General features: G+C 39.7%; 1 pseudogene; it reads right to left on the bottom strand.

Annotated features, from left to right (window-relative positions):
* Window positions 1–251: 251 nt before the first annotated feature.
* LOC107182027 overlaps window positions 252–7975 on the bottom strand; it is a 29007-nt pseudogene continuing 21283 nt past the window's right edge.

Consider the following 7975-nt stretch of genomic DNA (forward strand, 5'->3'; position numbering starts at 1 on the left):
GTGACACAGCACCAGAGTTAAGTTAGGTTTTTTCAAAATGCTGACACGCCGAGCTCAAAAGGTTCGTCATCACTGACCTAGGCAGTGAACCACAGATGTTAATAAAACATCTCCAGCTTCAAGGGCTCACAGGCTAGAGGGGAAAGAGAAGGATAAACAATGAATTCTAAAACTCAGGGTGGGTGGCAGGCACAGATAGAAATAAATATGCGCTGGGTTTATTGTCCTCGTTGTCCTATTTATAAGGCATTGTCTGTGCTTTTTGCAGTTTTAATGACTTTATTTGACAATCAACAGTTCTCATCCACACCAACCGTTAGTAGATTTTTGAAAGTGGTGACAGGTATGTAGGTGACCAACACATAGAGCTTATTTGGTGAACCTTCATCCTCATTACATTTTCTGGACAACTGCACCTGGATGTGGTATGTGACATCCCTTATTCCTTTGGCCCACACAGCTTTGTTGAGCTTGGTATCAATGCCCACATCTAGAGTTCCCATCTTCTCTATGGCAAATGTCCAGATCTTTTTGAGTGCTCAAGGGGCCGCTTCTGGAAACTCACTCTATGGATGCGCCTGTGAATGTTCATGATGTATGATCTGGTCACTGCCTCATTGATGGCAGAATGGCCCACTTCTTTCTCACCACCCTTCTTTGAGGGAGCCTTTATGCCAGGCCTAGATTGGAAAGAAAGGGGCCTTGTCAGTTTATTCACAATTTAGACACATCAAAATATTATTCACAGGCCCTGGCCGGCTTGCCCAATGAAAATTGTTTTAAAAAAATGGTAACAAATTCTGAACTTGGAACTTTGGCCAGCTTTAAAATGGCTTGCACCCTAGCCTGTGTGGCTCAGTTGGTTGGGTGTTTTCTGTGCACCAAAACGCTGCCCCGCCCCCACCTGTCAGCCCAGTGGAAGATATGCAGCATAGCCATGTTTTGCGCTCTCTCTCTCTCTCTCTCTCTCTCTCTCTCTCTTTTTCTCTCTTCCTCTCTCCAAAAATCAATTTTAAAATCTTTTAAAAAGGGCTTGAATTCCTGCACATAAAAGAAAACCAGTTTTAGATGGCAATAGTAAATGAAATTATTTCATTTATTGAAATTTTACTTAAAAATTATAAGGAAAATACTAAAAACTATATTTTACAAAAAAAGAGAATGATCTTCAATTAAAACACAAAATAATTGCCTGTGGAATACCAAACCTTTCTAACAGTACCTAAGATTAACTGATTTAAAATTGGAAAAATTGCAAGTACTTTTCTTAAATTTGGATGATTCATGTGATATAGGACACTGTCTAGTTAGTATTTTGGGTATATTTTGTTTGAAAGGACTGTCATGCTTGCAAATAAATGCCAATTCATAGCCCCCCAAAACAATAGCATACATATTTTTTTAAATATATTTTTTTATTGATTTCAGAGAGGGAGAGATAGAAACATCAATGATGAGAGAATCATTGATTGGCTGCTTCCTGCATGCCCCCTACTGGGGATCGAGCCTACAACCCAGGCATATGCCCTTGACCAGAATTGAAGCTGGGACCCTTCAGTCGGCAGGCCAACGCTCTATCCACTGAGCCAACCTGGCTAGGGCAATAGCATAGATATTTTAAAATATTTTACATCTGTCAAAGAAGAACCTTAGTTGGATATAAAAAAAAATTATCATGATGGATGGTGCTCCAGCTGTTAGGTCAAGATTTTGGATCTGTTGAAATTTTAAAACAAGAGACTGATGTTTTTCTGGTGACTTCATATTACTTATGATACACACTGAAAATATTTGTGCTCAGTTTTCTGAAAAGCATCATGGAAACGATTGTTAAAAATGTTCATATACGTACAAGTTTTATGACTCATCACCAATTTATGGAACTGTTGAAAGAAGTAGACATTGAATGTAATGATCTTTTGTTTGTTGCCAAACAAAAAGTTTTACAGTTTTACTGTGCTGTTAACAATAACAAAAGGAGTGTTTGCCAAATATCCATTAATTTAAAAAACTGGCAATGTGATTTACATGTTTTCTTATGGATAGCACACTACATATGAATAAGATAGATGTGAAGCTCTATGGAAAGGAAAAGCATATTTATGATTTAGCTAGACAGGTATAAGAGTTTATGTTGAAATTGAAACATTGCATGATTTAAATCAATAATATTGATTTTAGCCCTAGCCGGTTTGGCTCAGTGGATAGAGAACTGAAGTGCCCCAGGTTCGATTCCAGCCAAGGGCACATGCCTGGTTGTGGACTCGATCCCCAGTAGGGGGCGTGCAGGAGGCAGCTGATCAATGATTCTCTCTCATCATTGATGTTTCTATCTCTCTCTCCCTCTCCCTTCCTCTCTGAAATCAATAAAGAAATATATTTTTAAAAAATATATTGATTTTATACATTTTCTAACATGAAACAATATGCAGAAGATTGTAATTATAATAGACAGCATTAGGTATATTGGCTATAAAAATTGTAAGTAAACTTTGAAGAATGCTGTTTATATTGATGAATCTAGAATTGCTTTTCAAATAACACAATGCTTCTTTGAATTTAACATTAAGAATACTGAGTTGAGCCGAAACCGGTTTGGCTCAGTGGATAGAGCGTCGGCCTGCGGACTGAAAGGTCCCAGGTTCGATTCCGGTCAAGGGCATGTACCTGGGTTGCGCACACTTCCCCAGTGGGGGGTGTGCAGGAGGCAGCTGATCAATGTTTCTAACTCCCTATCTCTATCTCTCTCCTTTCCTCTCTGTAAAAAATCAATAAAATATATTTTTAAAAAACGTCGGCCGATTTGAGCCCTGCCGGTTTGGCTCAGTGGATAGAGCGTCGGCCTGCGGACCGAAGGGTCCCAGGTTCGATTCCAGTCAAATGGTTGCGGGAATATCACCAGTGGGGGGTGTGCAGGAGGCAGCTGATCAATGTTCCTCTCTCATTGATGTTTCTAACTCTCTATCCCTTTCCCTTCCTCGCTGTAAAAAATCAATAAAATATATTATTTTTAAAAAGAATACTGAGTTGACATAAATGAGTGAATTTAACTTGTACAAATGTGGTTTTGAAACTGACATGTTTTGCTTCAAAATCAATTCTTTTAAAGTTAGTTTTGTCAATGTGGATGTAAACATTACAGGAAAATGATTTTTTGGTACTTAGTTCAGTTATGGGAAACTTTTAGGTATATTAAGACAACTTGGGTATGTAATCTTACTTTTTTCAGTTGTAAATTTTATGAAATCTAAATAGAGATTAAATACTTTTCATTAAAATATAACATCCAAAGATATGCTATAAGGGTAAAAATACATACTGGATTTCAAAGACTTAGGATAAAAAAGAGAATCTAAAATATCTCATTAATAATTTTTTTACATATTGAAAGGGTAATATTCTGAATATATTGGGTAAAATAATATACATTATTAACCTCAATTTCTCCAGTTTGTTTTTATTTCTTTTTAAAATATATTTTGTTGATTTTTTACAGAGAGGAAGGGACAGGGATAGAGAATTAGAAACATCGATCAGCTGCCTCCTGCACACCCCATACTGGGGATGTGCCCGCAACCAAGGTACTAATATATGCCCTTGACTAAAATCGAACCTGGAACTCTTCAGTCCAAGGAACTGGAACCTGGAACCTGGAACTCTCAGCAGGCCAAGGCTCTATCCACTGAGCCAAACCGGTCAGGGCTTTTATTTCATTTTTTAATGTGGCTACTATATGTAGCTCTATTGGACAGCACTGCTCTGCATTAGGTTTCATAGGAGTACTTATTTGAGAATATTCCAGCACAACAAAGAAAGAGCATGGAGTAATCCTTTTATTATTTAATAAATAACCTTAATTCCAAATTTTGGGTAATTTTCTTAACATCATTGGGTAGTGAAAACCATGATGTGTCTGAGCCTTGCAGAAACTTAGCAGGGTTAGAACCTGTGTCTTTGGAGGAATAAGAGTTGCAGGAGAAAAAGAAGACTCAGGTCAGATTGTGAGAAGTGTGTAAGCCATACATAGCACTTGAACTTCATTCTGGAGGCAATTGGCACTGAAGAGCTGTAGCAGGGGAGTTGTTATATCATTAGAACTGTATTCTGGAAAGATGACTATTGAAGCCTGTGGGGCATGAATTGCAGGGAGCCAGTTATTACTGTGGAGGACAGAACGAATAAAGGCCCAAATTTAGGTAATAGAATAGGGGTTCCGGGAAATGACCAAATGTATTTAAGATAGATTTGGTGAGGAGGCAGAAGTCTGAATTGATCCAGGGTTGGGAGTTTACAGGGACAAAGGATGAGGGTTTGAGGGCTTGAGGGCTTGAGGATGTGATAACCAACTATGAGGAGAGGACAGAAATGAGGTGAGTGATAAAGTGAGGAAGAAATAGAGTGGTCCTCAGACTGAAGGACTGTTTAAAGGGTGAAGGGTATACTTTGATATGATCCAAGAATGGGCACGCTACACATATTCTGAGTGGCCATGACTTTTACATGAACTGCCTCCTGCCCCCAGCCTGCCACAAGCATCCAGAATTATTGTAGCTAAATAGTTTAAGGAACTGAGATAGGGCGTTGGCCAAATCTCCCACAAAGAAACTGAAACTGAGGATGAGACAGGCATTGCATTCGGGTGTCAAAGTTGTTAGGAAAGGTGCGCTGCCACCTGAAGGCCTGGTAGTGAGTGATGGGGCTGGATAAGGCATTAACCTCCGGGTTTTTTATTAAGCCTGTGAACAAAGAGCTGAAAGTATCAAAAAGGCAACCTTCCTGTTTTCCTCAACTCTGCACTTTCAAAGGCTGACTGTTTCCCTGAAGTCAAGCTTGCCTGTTACCAAGACATTTAAACATGTCTTAGACTCCATTGTGTCAAACACACCTCAGAAGCATGGCTTTTCTTCCTCCTTTTTAACATCTTATGTTTTCTATACATTCACTGCTCCTTTTAAATTTATTTCAGAGAGGAAGAAAGAGGGAGAGAGCCTTAGAAACATCAACGATGAGAAAGAATCATTGATCGGCTGCCTCCTGCAGGCCCCACACTGGGGATTGAGCCTACAACCCAGGCATGTGTCCCGACTGGGAATCAAACCATAACCTCCTGGTTCATAGGTCGACACTCAACCACTGAGCCACACCGGCCAGGCTCACTGCTCTTGTTAAATTTTAATTTTAAACGCACACACATAAAAGTTTCAAATAGTGTACAAGGAACACTTGTACACCCTTTACCCAGATTCAACTATTGTTGACATTTTGTCCTGTAGCCTTGTTAGTCACTCTCTCTTCTTTAATTTACCCATGCATATATAATTTTCCCCAAAGCATGGATTAGTTGGAGACATTATGTCCCTTCACCCCAAATGCTTTGGGGTGTAATTCTTAAGAACAGGGACATTCTCTTATATTATCACAGTCCACTGACCAAAGTCAGAAAATTTAACGTTGCTACAAGTTATTGTTTAATCCAGAGTCCTTGTTCCACTGTTGTCGATTGTCCCCATAATGATTCCTATGGCAATTTTTCTTTCCTGGTCCAGGATCCAATCCAGGATCACACATTATGATTTACTTGTAAAATCTCCTTAGTTTCTTTTTTAAAAATAATTTTTATTTTTCTATTGATTTTTAGAGAGAGTGGAGGGGAGAGCCAGAGAGAGAGAGAGAGAGAGAAACATTGATTTCCTGCCTCAAGCCTGCAACCGAGGTACATGACCTTGACAGGAATCAAACCCATGACCCTTCAGTCCATGGGCCAAGGCTCTATCCACCGAGCCAAACTGGCTGGGGCTCTCCTTAGTTTCTTTTCATCTGAAACGGTTCCTCGGCTTTTCTTTGTATTTCTTGACCTTGACGTTTGTTTTGAAGAATATAGGCCATTCATTTTGTGGAAGGTCCTTTATTTTGAGTTTGTCTGATGTTTCTTCAGGATGAGGTTCAGGTTGTGCATTTTTGGCAAGAAGACTACAGAAGTGATGGGTCCTTCTCAATACATCATAGTAGGGGGCACATGATGTCGGTTTGGACCAATTTGAGATCTTACTAATTGTACAACAACGGAACTTTCTTGAGCTTTATTTTTTCCCATTTGGCAGGCATCTTGCATTGCAGTGCATTTTTCTTTTTTGCACAAGCGTGTTAATGGGAAGTTTCTAAATTATTTTTCATTAGTTGCAAACAGCCAAAGTGCAATAACCTGATGTTTTTGAAGGAAGCAAGTTTAAAATAACATACATTTGCATGGCCGATGTGGCTCAGTGATTGAGCATTGACCTATGAACCAGGAGGTTGCAGTCTTGATCCCCAGTGTGGGGGGTGCAGGAGGCAGCCGATCAATGATTTTCTCTCATCATTGATGTTTCTGTCTCTCCCTCTCCCATCCTCTCTGAAATCAATAAAAATATATATTTTAAAAAAATAACATACATTCATTTTCACTTATGGAGCTTTTATGTCAATAGGTATACTCAGATTAAAATATACTAGTATCTACTATCTATTTCAGGCAAAAATGAGAAAACTACATGTTTGTAAATAATTTAGAAAAAAATGTGATTTAAGATTATTAAAGGACAAACTTCCTGACGCAATGAACATATTTTTATTATATTTTTGAAAATCTGATTGGCTTTATTAAATGAATCATAAATTGGGCAGCATCTATCTAGCAACTAGAAAGGTTCTCCCCAATGAACATATGTTTAAAATATCAATATTCATATCTCCTTAAAGTTGAAGACCCTTATGATTAACATGCTGACATGCCAGGTAATTGACTCTAAAACCAGAAGGAACTATGGGTTAGTGAGAAGGACTGAATTATCATGTGTGGTGTGGATCTTAACAGTAACTGCTGCATAATTATTTTAGGCAGATTCTCAGAGACTGGAAGAGGGGAGTCATGGAACTGGTGATGCCAAGAGGAAGACGCTGAAAACTGAGCCAAAGAAGAGTTTAAAATAAGGGCTGTGTCAACATGCATAAATTCACTTGCTTTGAAGAAGCTGCAATGGGATCCAGGAACAGGAAAAAAAAAATATTGTTTTGCCTTTGCATGCCAACATGTAATCTCTCTTTTTCTTCTACTCTTTCCTTAAAACAACAATTGTCTGCATGTAGGATGAGTGTGTTTTAAATGAACCATTCAGTGCTTTTTGCCCCCTGTTCTCATTTCCAGTATGGAGCAGCAACATGATAGATTAGAAATTCTCCTGACTTTGGAGTCACACTGACCCACATTCTAAGCCTTGCTCTGCCACAGACTGCCCTCTGGCCTTGAGCAGGTCGCTTGGCCTTAGTCTCTATGTCTTTAAACAGGAAAAAAAAAAAAACCTTTTCTGGGTTGGGAGGATTAGAAATGACATATATCAAGAGCTCACAGTACTTTACAAGTACTGTGGCCCCTAGTGGACATTCCGTAATGGAAGTGGGACATAAGGACAGAGACAAGAGCCCTGGCCTGGGAACTGGGGCATCATGGTCCTGGTCCCTAAGCCTTCATTTTACTATCAAGCACCTGACCTTGGGTTGCTCCCTCAAACTCTCTGGGTTTTAGTCCCATTAAGGAAGGCGTATTGGCTGGTGAAAAATACAGGTCAAGTTTGAGGGCACTAGCATGCTGCCACTAATGCAAAGGGGGAAGTTCTTCACTGTACAGCTGACTGCTGCGCTGTGGGAACAGAACAAGCAAATGAGGGATCAGCTCTGCCTGGGCTGGGGTGGCATTTGAGCTGGGTATTGAATGCTCCATTATGGGCCTTCCCACTGGGGAAAGGAAGTGTTTCAGGCGAGGACAGAACCCTAAGGGTCCGGTCGGTGAGAAGCATGGTGCTGCCGTGCAGTGCAAAATGGTGGCTCACATTCAGTCCCACTGCCGTGAGCTTCTGGGACTACCTCTGACTGTTGAGTTGTGTCAAAGACATTTTAAGATCGGTGAACCTTCTGTGGGCTTTGGAAATCTTTTAGCTCT

Source organism: Myotis davidii, unplaced genomic scaffold (assembly GCF_000327345.1).
Source record: "Myotis davidii unplaced genomic scaffold, ASM32734v1 scaffold930, whole genome shotgun sequence".
Taxonomy (NCBI): Eukaryota; Metazoa; Chordata; class Mammalia; order Chiroptera; family Vespertilionidae; genus Myotis; species Myotis davidii.